Raw genomic sequence first — 13,901 nt, forward strand, 5'->3', positions numbered from 1 at the left:
ATGTATGTTCTATTTCTTGTTCCATCCACTTTATTAAGTCAAAATATCAAAGTAAGAAAATGAGTTTAACATGATCAAATAGTAAGATAAACTTAATTATATAGAGAAATATATTTCTCATTATAAATTAAATTCATTCTACATTTGGCTATAATATTTCACATTCAAAACAGATTTCTGCAATTTCAAATCTCTGTGTAGCACATAAAATTGAGTTGAAAATAAACATTAAGGAGATACAATTTTAAATACTGTAATCTTTATAAATCACCTATGACAAAGATTTTGTTGTTGTTTTTCCATCTAAATGGCCAATTAAGATGGTGTGTGACACATTATGGAATGAATACACATTTCTGAGATAGTCCAAAATTGAAGTCATTATCATGTCGTTTGGATGTGATACACTTTCACATTTGGATGTGTCTTTCCTGGTGATTCAGATGATAAAGAATCTGCCTGCAATCCAGGAAACCCAGGTTCTATCCCTGGGTTGGAAAGATTCCCTGGAGAAAGGAATGGCTACCCACTCCAATGTTCCTGCCTGCAGAACTCCATGGAGGAGGAGCCTGGCTGGCTATAGTCCATAGGGTGGCAAAGAGTCAGACACAACTGAGGGACTAACACGTCCACTTCCACACTATGAACAGTAAGATAAACCAAAAGCTTTGGTCACATCTAAACATGATGCAAATGAACTTATTTACAAATCAGAGATTCATAGTCTTAGAGAATGAATTTATGGTTGCGAGGGCAGGGGGTGGGGAAATGTTAGGATAATTAGGTAGTTTGGGATGGAAAGGTGCATACTGCTATATTGTAAGTGACTAAACAGGGGCTTCCCTGGTGATTCAGTGGTAAAAGTCTCCACCTTCCAATGCAGGAGGCATGGGTTTGATTCCTGATCCAGGCAGATCAATCCCACATGCCTCGGAGCAGCTAAGCCCATGTGCCACAACTGTTGAGCCTGTGTTCTAGAGCCCAAGAGCCACAACTACAGAAGCCCACACACCCTAGAGCCTGTGCTCTGCAACAGGAGCAGCCATCTCAATGAAAAGGCCACGGACCACAGCCAGAGAGTGGTCCCCCTCACTGCAGCCAGCGAAAAGTCCTAGCGGCAACAAAGACCCTGCACAGTCGAAAAGAAATAGAATGGATTAAAGAAAAGAATGTGGCAAAAAAATATATTAAATAAAATGGATGACCAACAAGGACCTACTGAACAGCACCGGGGACTCTGTTCAAAGTTATGTGGCAGCCTGGATGGGAGAGGAATTTGGGGAGAAGGGATACATGAATAGTATGATTGATTCCGTTTGCTGTCTTCACCTGAAACTATCACAGCATTATTAATTGGCTATACTCCAGTAGAAAAGAAAAAGTTTAATAATAAAAAAAAATAAAATAAACGCAATTGAAAAAATCCGCTTTTCATAAGAGAAAGCCAGTTTGAATTTTTTAAGTGATTGTCATGAAATTAACTTTCAAGTACTCTCAGATTTCCTTTGAAAACAAAAGTTGTCAGTGCTTCAGTTTGTCTCTTTCTCTCTCTTGTGAAGAAGTGAAGTAATTGAGGAAACAACCTGATTTTGTTCTATGCCCAGAATTTAACTTCCTGGCTAATGTTCTATGCACAGCTGCCAAGGATGTAGCTAAAGAAAAAACACAAGGAAAATTGAAAAGTAAATCAATTGTTGATATTTTTAAGAATTTTCATGATAATTAAAAAATCATTTGTGCATGATATCAGTGTTGCAGTTAAAGAAAATGATAGGATAATTATAATATTCAATGTGTATCATTTGTATTATATAAAATTATATGTATTATATGTTATATATATACATGACACATAATAAATACATATATATATATATATATACATATATACACACATACACACATGGGTTTCCCTGGTGCCTCAGTAGTTAAAAAAAAAAAAAATCCACCTGCAATTCAGGAGACACGCAGGAAACATGAGTTCAATCCCTGGGTCAGGAAGATTGCCTAGAGAAACAAAGGGCAACCCACTCCTGTATTCTTGCCTGGGAAATCACATGGACAGAGGAGCCTGGTGGGCTACAGTCCATGGGGTTATAAAATAGTTGGAAATAACTTGGCGACTAAAAAGCAACAACATGTACACGTGAGTGTGCATATAATTATGATATATAAGCTCATGTGTTTAAGTTTCCTAGCTACAAGTGAATATGCTTCCATAGACTAATTATCATTTAAACAGGATCTAGATTGACTAACAAGAGACACTGAAAATGAAAAGTTTTATGCCATAGTAGTAAATACTAAAATTCACACCAGAACATGGGAAACCTCTTTATATTGAGAGTGTTTACGTGCTTAAAAGCCCTATTAGTTCTGCCCTCCAATTTTAATACTGGATTCTGAGAACCATGAAGGTTAATGATTCATGATCATCAACTAAGCATTCTCAGAATAGGACTGGAATTTGTATTTCTTTATTCCAAAAGTGTGTCTCATTTTATTACACAACTGTGTCATTGTATTGGAAACAGATTTATGTAGAAGAGCATGGGCATCTTTAATTGAGTGTGGAGTGGGTACTTTGATGGAGAACTGTATGCCAGTTACGTCACCTCCATTCACATTCATGTAAGTTGTTTTGAAAATTCTTACAGATTTATTGAGGTATAATTGATATACAAGAAATTGCATTTGTTGAATGTATACAGTTTGACAGAATCTAGCATATGCAGCCATGAAAACATCGCAACAATCAATCCCAATGTTGCCTTTGGTTCTTTTCCATTTGCATCTTCCCATCTCTCTGTGCATGCTATCTCCAGTCAACTGCTGATCTGCTCTCTGATACTGTAGATAGCTCTTATTTCCTAATTTTATATATATGGAATGATACAGTATATATACTTCTTTCACTCTGCAAAACTGTAAAGATTCACCTATGTTCCTATGCTGCATCATTTCTTCACTCCATTTTTCCTTTTTTGCTGAATAGTGTTCCAAGGATATACAGTGTTTGTATTTACAAAGTGATACATGTTTGTTGTGTCCCACTTTTTACTAAAACATAAAACATTTGAGTAAGAGTACATGATTTGTCACATACTTTTATTTATTCTGGAAGTAGGTGTATGTTTGAATAAGAGGTATATGTTTGACTTAAAGTAATGTTTTCCCAACTCGTTGCTCCAATTTTTATATTCGGACTGCCAGTTTATGATGATTGCAGCTGCTGATACTAACCATTTTTTATTGTTCTGTCTTAGTCATTCTAAGAGGTATGGAGTATCTTGCTGATTTTTAAAATTTGTATATTCTTTATAACTCTTGATGTTGAGGATTTGCTTATTAGACAGCATAATAGCTATCTAGGTACAATATCTGTTCAAATATTCTGCCCATTTGTTAATTGAGTTACTTCTTTCTCCTAACTATTGAGCTATGTGAGTTTTTCACTTTTGTTTTCTGTTTTTTTAATTCTGGATTTCCATCCCTATCAGACAGATGATTTAAAAGTAATTTCTTCCAATTTTTATTGTCCTTTCATTCTTGATGCAGTATCTTTTAAAGAACAGAAGTTGTGAATTTTGATGAAATGCTGTTTACCTGTATTATTTTAAATGACTGTTAGTGTCATATCTAAGAAACCTTTCCCTAATCTAAGTTCAGAATGGTTTTTGCTTGTTTTCATCTAGCCATTTTAGAATGTTATGTTTTCCATTTGGTCTGTGATATATTATGACTTAACTTTTGTTCGTGGTAAATTCATTAAGAGTTCATCTTAATGTTTAATAGCATTGAGTAGCATTATGAAAGTGAAAGAGGAGAGTGAAAAAGTTGGCTTAAAGCTCAACATTCAGAAAACTAAGATTATGGCATTTGGTCCCGTCACTCCATGGCAAATAGATGGGGAAAGAGTGGAAACAGTGGCTGACTTTATTATTTTGGGTTCCAAAATCACCACAGATGGTGATTGCAGCCATGAAATGAAAAGACACTTACTCCTTGGAAGGAAAGTTATGACAAACCTAGACAGCATATTCAAAAGCAGAGACATTACTTTGCCAACAAAGGTCTGTCTAGTCAAGGCTATGGTTTTCCTGTAGGCATGTATGGATGTGAGAGTTGGACTATAAAGAAAGCTGAACGCTGAAGAATTAATGCTTTTGAACTGTGGTGTTGGAGCAGATTCTTGAGAGTCCTTTGGCCTGCAAGGAGATCCAACAATTCCATCCTAAGGGAGATCAGGCCTGGGTGTTCATTGGAAGGACTGATGTTGAAGGTGAAACTCCAATACTTTGGCCACCTGATGCAAAGAGCTGACTCATTTGAAAAGACCCTGATGCTGTGAAAGACTGAGGGCAGGAGGAGAAGGGGATGACAGAGGATGAAATGGTTGGATGGCATCACCGACTCAATGGACATGGGTTTGGGTGGATTCCAAGAGTTGGTTGTGGACAGGGAGGGCTGGCTTTCTGTGGTTCATGGGGTCACAAAGAGCTGGACACGACTGAGCGACTGAACTGAACTGAGTAGCATTTATTAATGAAGCCATCTGGGCCTGGGGTTTTCTTCCTGCAAAAGTTTTAAACTATATATTTAATTTCTTTAATGGATATAAAGCTATTATTTTATTTTTTTTTTGAAGAAAGTTTTCTAAATCTTGTGTTTAAGGAATTTATTTCCTTTAAATTATTGTTTGCTCTTATACAGTTATCCATAACATTCCTTTATTATTATCTTAATATCTGTAAAATCTGTAGTGATTTAATATGTATACATTATGATATTGGTAATGTGTGACATGTCTGTTTTAGCTTTGATCAGTTTGGGTAAAGTTTATTGGTTTAATTGTTAATTCCAAAGCCCGTACCAGCCTTTCCCTGGTCATGTGTGATGGCTTTCTAATTTCACTCATACATGCAGTTAGTTGCTTTTGAATTCTCTAGTCTTTAAAGTCTAGCTCCTGAAAAGGGAAAAATATAAGACAACTGATGGATACCTACTATATACATGGGGAGTTCTATTTAAGCACTGTTCAGTTCAGTCACTCAGTCATGTGTGACTCTTTGCAACCCCATGGACTGAAGCACGACAGGCTTCCCTATCCATCACCAAATCCTGGCCTTGCTCAAACTCATACCCATCAAGTCAGTGATGCCATCCAACCAGCTCATCCTCTTTCATCCCCTTCTCCTTCTGCCCTCAATCTTTCCTAGCATCAGGGTCTTTTCTAATGAGCTGGTTCTTCACATCAGGTGGCCAAAGTATTGAAGTGTCAACTTCAGCATCAGTCCTTCCAAAGAATATTCAAGACTGATCTCCTTTAGAATTGACTGGTTGGATCTCCTTGCAGTCCAAGGGACTCTCAAGAGTCTTCTCCATCACCACAGCTCAAAAGCATGAATTCTTTGGTGTTCAGTTTTCTTTGTGGTCCAACTCTCACATCCATACATGACTACTGGAAAACTATAGCTTTTACTAGACGGACCTTTGTTGGCAAAGTAATGTCTCTGCTTTTTAATATGCTGTCTAGGTTAGTCATATCTTTTCTTCCAAGGACCAAGGATCTTTTAATTTCATGGCTGCAGTCACCATCTGCAGTGATTTTGGAGCCCAAGAAAATAAAGTCTCTCACTGTTTCCATTGTTTCTCCATCTATTTGCCATGCGGTATCCTAATATATATGAGAGGGAAATCTAAAAGAAAGGGATATATGTATATGTACGGCAGATTCACTTTGCTATGCAGTAGACATTAATGCAGCATTGTAAAGCAACTATACTGCAATAAAAAATAATTAATGAAAACAGTGACGGTGTTGGAAGGGAAACATGCTGGCCTTTAAATTGCCTGGGAATGACTTGAGCTGGTGAGGATGGGGCTTGCAACAATGAAGGAAAGGTGCCACGTCATCTGCACTCCTCAAGTCAGAAGCAGTATGCAGTGACAGAGCACAGACCCCTGGTATTTCAAGGTCAGGGTAATTTTTGCATCAGTAACACATGCATAGCTACCTGCCACAGGGATAAGACATGGGAGACAGGTAGCTGGTGCAGAGCTAAGAGCTCACATTAACAGAAATTAGTCACAATTCACCCATCCAGCCTTCTTCTAGAACTTGCAAGCCTTCAGTAGACTTCAGAGTACCAAAATAGTAACACCAGACAGATCCTTCCAGTCCAATTATTGTCTCCAGACGGAGACAGGTTCCTGGTGCTTCTTACTCTGCCATATTGCCAGTTCCTCTTCTATGATAGTCAATTTTAAATCAGGGTTTTTTTTTCCCTAAAAGTCTTTAAAATCACATATAATAAGATTCAAATTCTGATTCTGACACTCGGTAATGTGATAATGATGAACAAAGTACTTAAATTCTTTGAACTCCATTTTTAACTTATAAAATTATGCTATTATCATTAATCTGGAACACATTTATTGAATTAAAGTATTTAAAATTTTTAAAACAGCTGACTAGTGTCTGACATATCAAGGGCTTCCCTGGTGGCTCAGACGGTAAAGAATCTGCCTGCACCAGAGTATCCAGAGACCTAGGAATCGATACCTGGATCATGAAGATCCTGTGGAGAAGGGAATGGCTATCCACTCCAGTATTCTTGCCTGGAGAACTTCATAGACAGAGGAACTTGGCAGGCTGTTTTTCATGGGATCGCAAAGAGTCAGACGCAAACTAGTTGACTAGTGTCTGACATATAGAAATCACTAATTTAATGATAACCCTTATGATGAGAGGCAGAGGAACCAGAGATCAAATTGCCAACATCTGCTGGATCATCAAAAAAGCAAGAGAGTTCCAGAAAAAAATTTATTTCTACTTTATTGACTATGCCAAAGCCTTTGACTGTGTGGATCACAATAAACTGTGGAAAATTCTGAAAGAAATGGGAATACCAGAATGCCTGACCTGCCTCTTGAGAAACCTATATGCATGTCAGGAAGCAACAGTTAGAACTGGACATGGAACAACAGATTGGTTCCAAATAGGTAAAGGAGTACGTCAAGGTTGTATATTGTCACCCCGCTTATTTAACTTATACGCAGAGTACATCATGAGAAACGCTGGGCTGGAAGAAGCACAAGCTGGAATCAAGATTGCCAGGAGAAGTATCAATAACCTCAGATATGCAGATTACACCACGCTTATGGCAGAAAGTGAAGAGGAACTCAAAAGCCTCTTGATGAAAGTGAAAGAGGAGAGTGGAAAAGTTGGCTTAAAGCTCAACATTCAGAAAACTAAGATTATGGCATCTGGTCCCATCACTTCATGGCAAATAGATGGGGAAACAGTGGAAACAGTGGCTGACTTTATTTTGGGGGGCTCCAAAATCACCACAGATGGTGATTGCAGCCATGAAATTAAAAGACGCTTACTCCTTGGAAGAAAAGGTATGACCAACCTAGACAGCATGTTAAAAAGCAGAGACATTACTTTGCCAACAAAGGTCCATCTAGTCAAGGCTATGGCTTTTCCAGTGGTCATGTATGGATGTGAGAGTTGGACTATAAAGAAAGCTGAGCACCGAAGAATTGATGCTTTTCAACTGTGGTGTTGGAGAAGACTCTTGAGAGTCCCTGGGACTGCAAGGAGATCCAACGAGTCCATCCTAAAGGAGATCAGGCCTGGGTATTCATTGGAAGGACTGATGTTGAAGCTGAAACTCCAATACTTTGGCCACCTGAGGCAAAGAGCTGACTCATTTGAAGAGACCCTGATGCTGGGAAAGATTGAGGGCAGAAGGAGAAGTGGACGACAGAGGATGAGATATTGGATGGCATCACCGACTCAATGGACATGAGTTTGGGTGGACTCCGGGAGTTTGTGATGGCCAGGGAGGCCTGGTAGCTGCAGTTCATGGGGTCGCAAAGAGTCTGAACTTATGATGAGATTATTTTTACACATTAAAAAAACTTAAATTTAATATACCACAAGGCATTTACAATAAACTGTAGCAAAATCTAGGAAAATATAAGTCCTGGAAAGGGTCAGTTTTTAAGGGCCTATATAAAGATTCTATTTATAATGAGAGTGTTAAAATTTCATTAAAATATTAATCTTTTTCTGTAAGTCTCCTTTCCTATTGATTTGAATGTATAGCTGGCATTAAACTCTGTGGAATTTTGTACACTGTAAGATAAGTGTGGGAGAAATTTCTTTGAATAATATTTTACTTATCTGTCACCTTCACAGATATCTCTAGATAAATCATGGGACACCTCTTGTCTTAGAGTAACTTGGCAGAAGAATTACATTGCATTACTTTTTCTCTGATTTTGAAACATGATACAGTTGAAAGGAAATAGATAACATTGTTAGTTATATCTTGAGTAACATACATTGAGTCAACTGTTACTTGCTTAGTTCTCTTCTACCAATCATTATTATAATCTGCTTTGAATATAAAATAAGAAGTGATTGTATTAAGCAAATAAACTATAGTTACAAGTATCAGTATGAAATAATATCTTATCTTTAAAATTATTCTAAACAGGAGAAATGGGATGTATCATACTGGGATATGTGAGTTATTTCTTGAAAGTAATGGAGATATATTTTTCTAAACTAATAATTAGTGGTATTAGCTGTCTTATATCACATTTGTTAATAAGGACATAAAGGGAATGAACATTAATTACCTATCCATGGTGAAAAGAAAAACAGAATTCTTTATTGTAAGAGAGTGAGCTATGTATATGTGACTAATGATGTTTTTCACCTTTAAGAAAAAAAATGCTCTCTGATCTCAGTTTTTTTTTTCTTTTAAATTTTATTTTATTTTTAAACTTTACATAATTGTATTAGTTTTGCCAAATATCAAAATGAATCCGCCACAGGCATACATGTGTTCCCCATCCTGAACCCTCCTCCCTCCTCCTTCCCCATACCATCCCTCTGGGTCATCCCAGTGCACCAGCCCCAAGCATCCAGTATCGCGCATCGAACCTGGACTGGCAACTCGTGTCTTACATGATATTCTACATGTTTCAATGTCACTCTCCCAAATCTTCCCACCCTCTCCCTCTCCCACAGAGTCCATAAGACTGTTCTATACATCAGTGTCTCTTTCGCTATCTCGTACACCAGGTTATTGTTACCATCTTTCTAAATTCCATATATATGCATTAGTATACTGTATTTATGTTTTTCCTTCTGGCTTACTTCACTCTGTATAATAGGCTCCAGTTTCATCCACCTCATTAGAACTGATTCAAGTGTATTCTTTTTAATGGCTGAGTAATACTCCATTGTGTATATGTACCACTGCTTTCTTATCCATTCATCTGCTGATGGACATCTAGGTTGCTTCCATGTCCTGGCTATTATAAACAGTGCTGCGATGAACATTGGGGTACACGTGTCTCTTTCCCTTCTGGTTTCCTCAGTGTGTATGCCCAGCAGTGGGATTGCTGGATCATAAGGCAGTTCTATTTCCAGTGTTTTAAGGAATCTCCACACTGTTCTCCATAGTGGCTGTACTAGTTTGCATTCCCACCAACAGTGTAAGAGGGTTCCCTTTTCTCCACACCCTCTCCAGCATTTATTATTTGTAGACTTTTGGATCACAGCCATTCTGACTGGTGTGAAATGGTACCTCATAGTGGTTTTGATTTGCATTTCTCTGATAATGAGTGATGTTGAGCATCTTTTCATGTGTTTGTTAGCCATCTGTATGTCTTCTTTGGAGAAATGTCTATTTAGTTCTTTGGCCCATTTTTTGATTGGGTCATTTATTTTTCTGGAGTTGAGCTGTAGGAGTTGCTTGTATATTTTTGAGATTAGTTGTTTGTCAGTTGCTTCATTTGCTATTATTTTCTCCCATTCTGAAGGCTGTCTTTTCACCTTGCTAATAGTTTCCTTTGATGTGCAGAAGCTTTTAAGGTTAATTAGGTCCCATTTGTTTATTTTTGCTTTTATTTCCAATATTCTGGGAGGTGGGTCATAGAGGATCCTGCTGTGATGTATGTCAGAGAGTGTTTTGCCTATGTTCTCCTCTAGGAGTTTTATAGTTTCTGGTCTTACGTTGAGATCTTTAATCCATTTTGAGTTTATTTTTGTATATGGTGTTAGAAAGTGTTCTAGTTTCATTCTTTTACAAGTGGTTGACCAGTTTTCCCAGCACCACTTGTTAAAGAGATTGTCTTTAATCCATTGTATATTCTTGCCTCCTTTGTCAAAGATAAGGTGTCCATATGTGCGTGGATTTATCTCTGGGCTTTCTATTTTGTTCCATTGATCTATATTTCTGTCTTTGTGCCAGTACCATACTGTCTTGATAACTGTGGCTTTGTAGTAGAGCCTGAAGTCAGGCAGGTTGATTCCTCCAGTTCCATTCTTCTTTCTCAAGATCACTTTGGCTATTCGAGGTTTTTTGTTTTTCCATACAAATTGTGAAATTATTTGTTCTAGCTCTGTGAAGAATACTGTTGGTAGCTTGATAGGGATTGCGTTGAATCTATAAATTGCTTTGGGTAGTATACTCATTTTCACTATATTGATTCTTCCAATCCATGAACATGGTATATTTCTCCATCTATTAGTGTCCTCTTTGATTTCTTTCACCAGTGTTTTATAGTTTTCTATATATAGGTCTTTAGTTTCTTTAGGTAGATATATTCCTAAGTATTTTATTCTTTCCTTTGCAATGGTGAATGGAATTGTTTCCTTAATTTCTCTCTCTGTTTTCTCATTATTAGTGTATAGGAATGCAAGGGATTTCTGTGTGTTGATTTTATATCCTGCAACTTTACTATAGTCATTGATTATTTCTAGTAATTTTCTGGTGGAATCTTTAGGGTTTTCTATGTAGAGGATCATGTCATCTGCAAATAGTGAGAGTTTTACTTCTTCTTTTCCAATTTGGATTCCTTTTATTTCTTTTTCTGCTCTGATTGCTGTGGCCAAAACTTCCAAAACTATGTTGAATAGTAATGGTGAAAGTGGGCACCCTTGTCTTGTTCCTGACTTTAGAGGAAATGCTTCCAATTTTTCACCATTGAGGATAATGTTTGCTGTGGGTTTGTCATATATAGCTTTTATTATGTTGAGGTATGTTCCTTCTATTCCTGCTTTCTGGAGAGTTTTTATCATAAATGGATGTTGAATTTTGTCAAAGGCTTTCTCTGCATCTATTGAGATAATCATATGGTTTTTATTTTTCAATTTGTTAATGTGGTGTATTACGTTGATTGATTTGCGGATATTGAAGAATCCTTGCATCCCTGGGATAAAGCCCACTTGATCATGGTGTATGATCTTTTTAATGTGTTGTTGGATTCTGATTGCTAGAATTTTGTTAAGGATTTTTGCATCTATGTTCATCAGTGATATTGGCCTGTAGTTTTCTTTTTTTGTGATCTTTGTCAGGTTTTGGTATTAGGGTGATGATGGCCTCATAGAATGAGTTTGGAAGTTTACCTTCATCTGCAATTTTTTGGAAGAGTTTGAGCAGGATAGGTGTCAGCTCTTCTCTAAATTTTTGGTAGAATTCAGCTGTGAAGCCGTCTGGACCGGGGCTTTTGTTTGCTGGAAGATTTTTGATTACAGATTCAATTTCCTTGCTTGTGATGGGTCTGTTAAGATTTTCTATTTCTTCCTGGTCCAGTTTTGGAAAGTTGTACTTTTCTAAGAATTTGTCCATTTCTTCCACGTTGTCCATTTTATTGGCATATAATTGTTGATAGTAGTCACTTATGATCCTTTGTATTTCTGTGTTGTCTGTTGTGATCTCTCCATTTTCGTTTCTAATTTTGTTGATTTGATTTTTCTCCCTTTGTTTCTTGATGAGTCTGGCTAATGGTTTGTCAATTTTATTTATCCTTTCAAAGAACCAGCTTTTGGTTTTGTTGATTTTTGCTATGGTCTCTTTTGTTTCTTTTGCATTTATTTCTGCTCTAATTTTTAAGATTTCTTTCCTTCTACTACCCCTGGGGTTCTTCATTTCTTCCTTTTCTAGTTGCTTTAGGTATAGAGTTAGGTTATTTATTTGACTTTTTTCTTGTTTCTTGAGGTGTGCCTGTATTGCTATGAACTTTCCCCTTAGGACTGCTTTTACTGTGTCCCACAGGTTTTGGGTTGTTGTGTTTTCATTTTCATTCATTTCTATGCAAATTAACAAGGAAACACAAACTTTAAACGATACAATAGACCAGTTAGACGTAATTGATATCTATAGGACATTTCATCCCAAAACAATGAATTTCACCTTTTTCTCAAGCGCACATGGAACCTTCTCCAGGATAGATCACATCCTGGGCCATAAAGCTAGCCTTGGTAAATTCAAAAAAATAGAAATCATCCCAAGCATTTTTTCTGACCACAATGCAGTAAGATTAGATCTCAATTACAGGAGAAAAACTATTAAAAAATCCAACATATGGAGGCTGAACAACACGCTGCTGAATAACCAACAAATCACAGAAGAAATCAAAAAAGAAATCAAAATTTGCATAGAAACGAATGAAAATGATCTCAGTTTTTAAATGTAGTTACGTGATAATAAACTTTTTAAAGGTTTATCTCTTCTAGGAGAACCATTTTAAAAAAAGCAAAAATCTTTTTGTTGCTTTTGTTAGATCAGGAAGTGACAAATATTGGAATTTCTATTTTTCCCCTTCCATACCGGTTGTATTTGGAATTTTATCAACATGCTTTCACAATTGCTGATTATTTACCCTGGTGAATCTTGTCTGTTCCCAAGCACATTGCAAGAACTCTTCATGTCTGATACTGTTCTTTTCTACTATTTGCTTTTTCCATGTCTCGACTTTCTGTTGAAATTCATCATTTGTTCACATGGATTATCCATTTTTTGAACTTTAATGTTTACAATACTTTTATTTAATTCTCTAGCTAAAATTCCCACACCTAAGTATTCCTTGGATTTCTTCTATTGACTATTTGGTCTCCTCTCTTATGCGTGGTTTCTAATGACTTCTGTGATATATGTCTTATATTTTTACTATGTAGTGGACATTTTATTTAATAGCACATTGGAGAGTCAAAAATATTTACCCTTACAAAGGGAGAAGTTTTTTTTTTTTATTTGAAGTATAGTGATTTACAATGTTATATTAATTATTGCTGTACAGGTGATTCAGATATATATATATATATATATGTATATATATGTGTGTGTGTCTGTGTCTGTGTGCATATATATATATGAATATAGAAGAGAGCAAATAGTCAGTGGAAGAAATACCAAGTATACTTAGCTGTTGGAATTTTAGCCAGAATTAAAATTATTATAAACATGAAAGTGCAAAAAATGGACAATACATGTGAACAAACAAATTTCAACAGAAAACTGAGACATGGAAAAAGCAAATGCTAGAAGAGAACAGTATCAGAAATGAATTGTTCTTGCAATGGTTAGGAGCAGACAAGATTTACCAGACTACCACACAATTGCACTCATTTCATATACTAGCAAAGTAATGCTCAAAATTCTTCAAGCCAGGCTTCAACAGTATGTGAACCGAGAACTTCCAGATGTACAAGCTGGATTTAGAAAAGGCAGAGGAACCAGAGATCAAATTGCCAACATCCATTTGATCATCGAAAAAGCAAGAGAATTCAAAAAACCATCTATCTCTGCTTCATTTACTACACTAAAGCCTTTGACTGTGTGGATCACAACAAACTGTGGAAAATTCTGAAAGAGATGGCAGTTCCAGACTACCTTACCTACCTTCTGAGAAACCTGTATGTAGGTCAAGAAGCAATAGTTAGAACCAGACATGAAACAACGGACTGGTTCCAAATTGGGAAAGGAGTACGTCAAGGCTGTATATTGTCACCCTGCTTATTTAACTTATACACAGAGTACATCATGTGAAATGCTGGGCTGGAGGAATCACAAGCTGGAATCAAGATTGCCAGG

This window comes from Bos taurus, chromosome 12 (genome assembly GCF_002263795.3).
Source record: "Bos taurus isolate L1 Dominette 01449 registration number 42190680 breed Hereford chromosome 12, ARS-UCD2.0, whole genome shotgun sequence".
Taxonomy (NCBI): Eukaryota; Metazoa; Chordata; class Mammalia; order Artiodactyla; family Bovidae; genus Bos; species Bos taurus.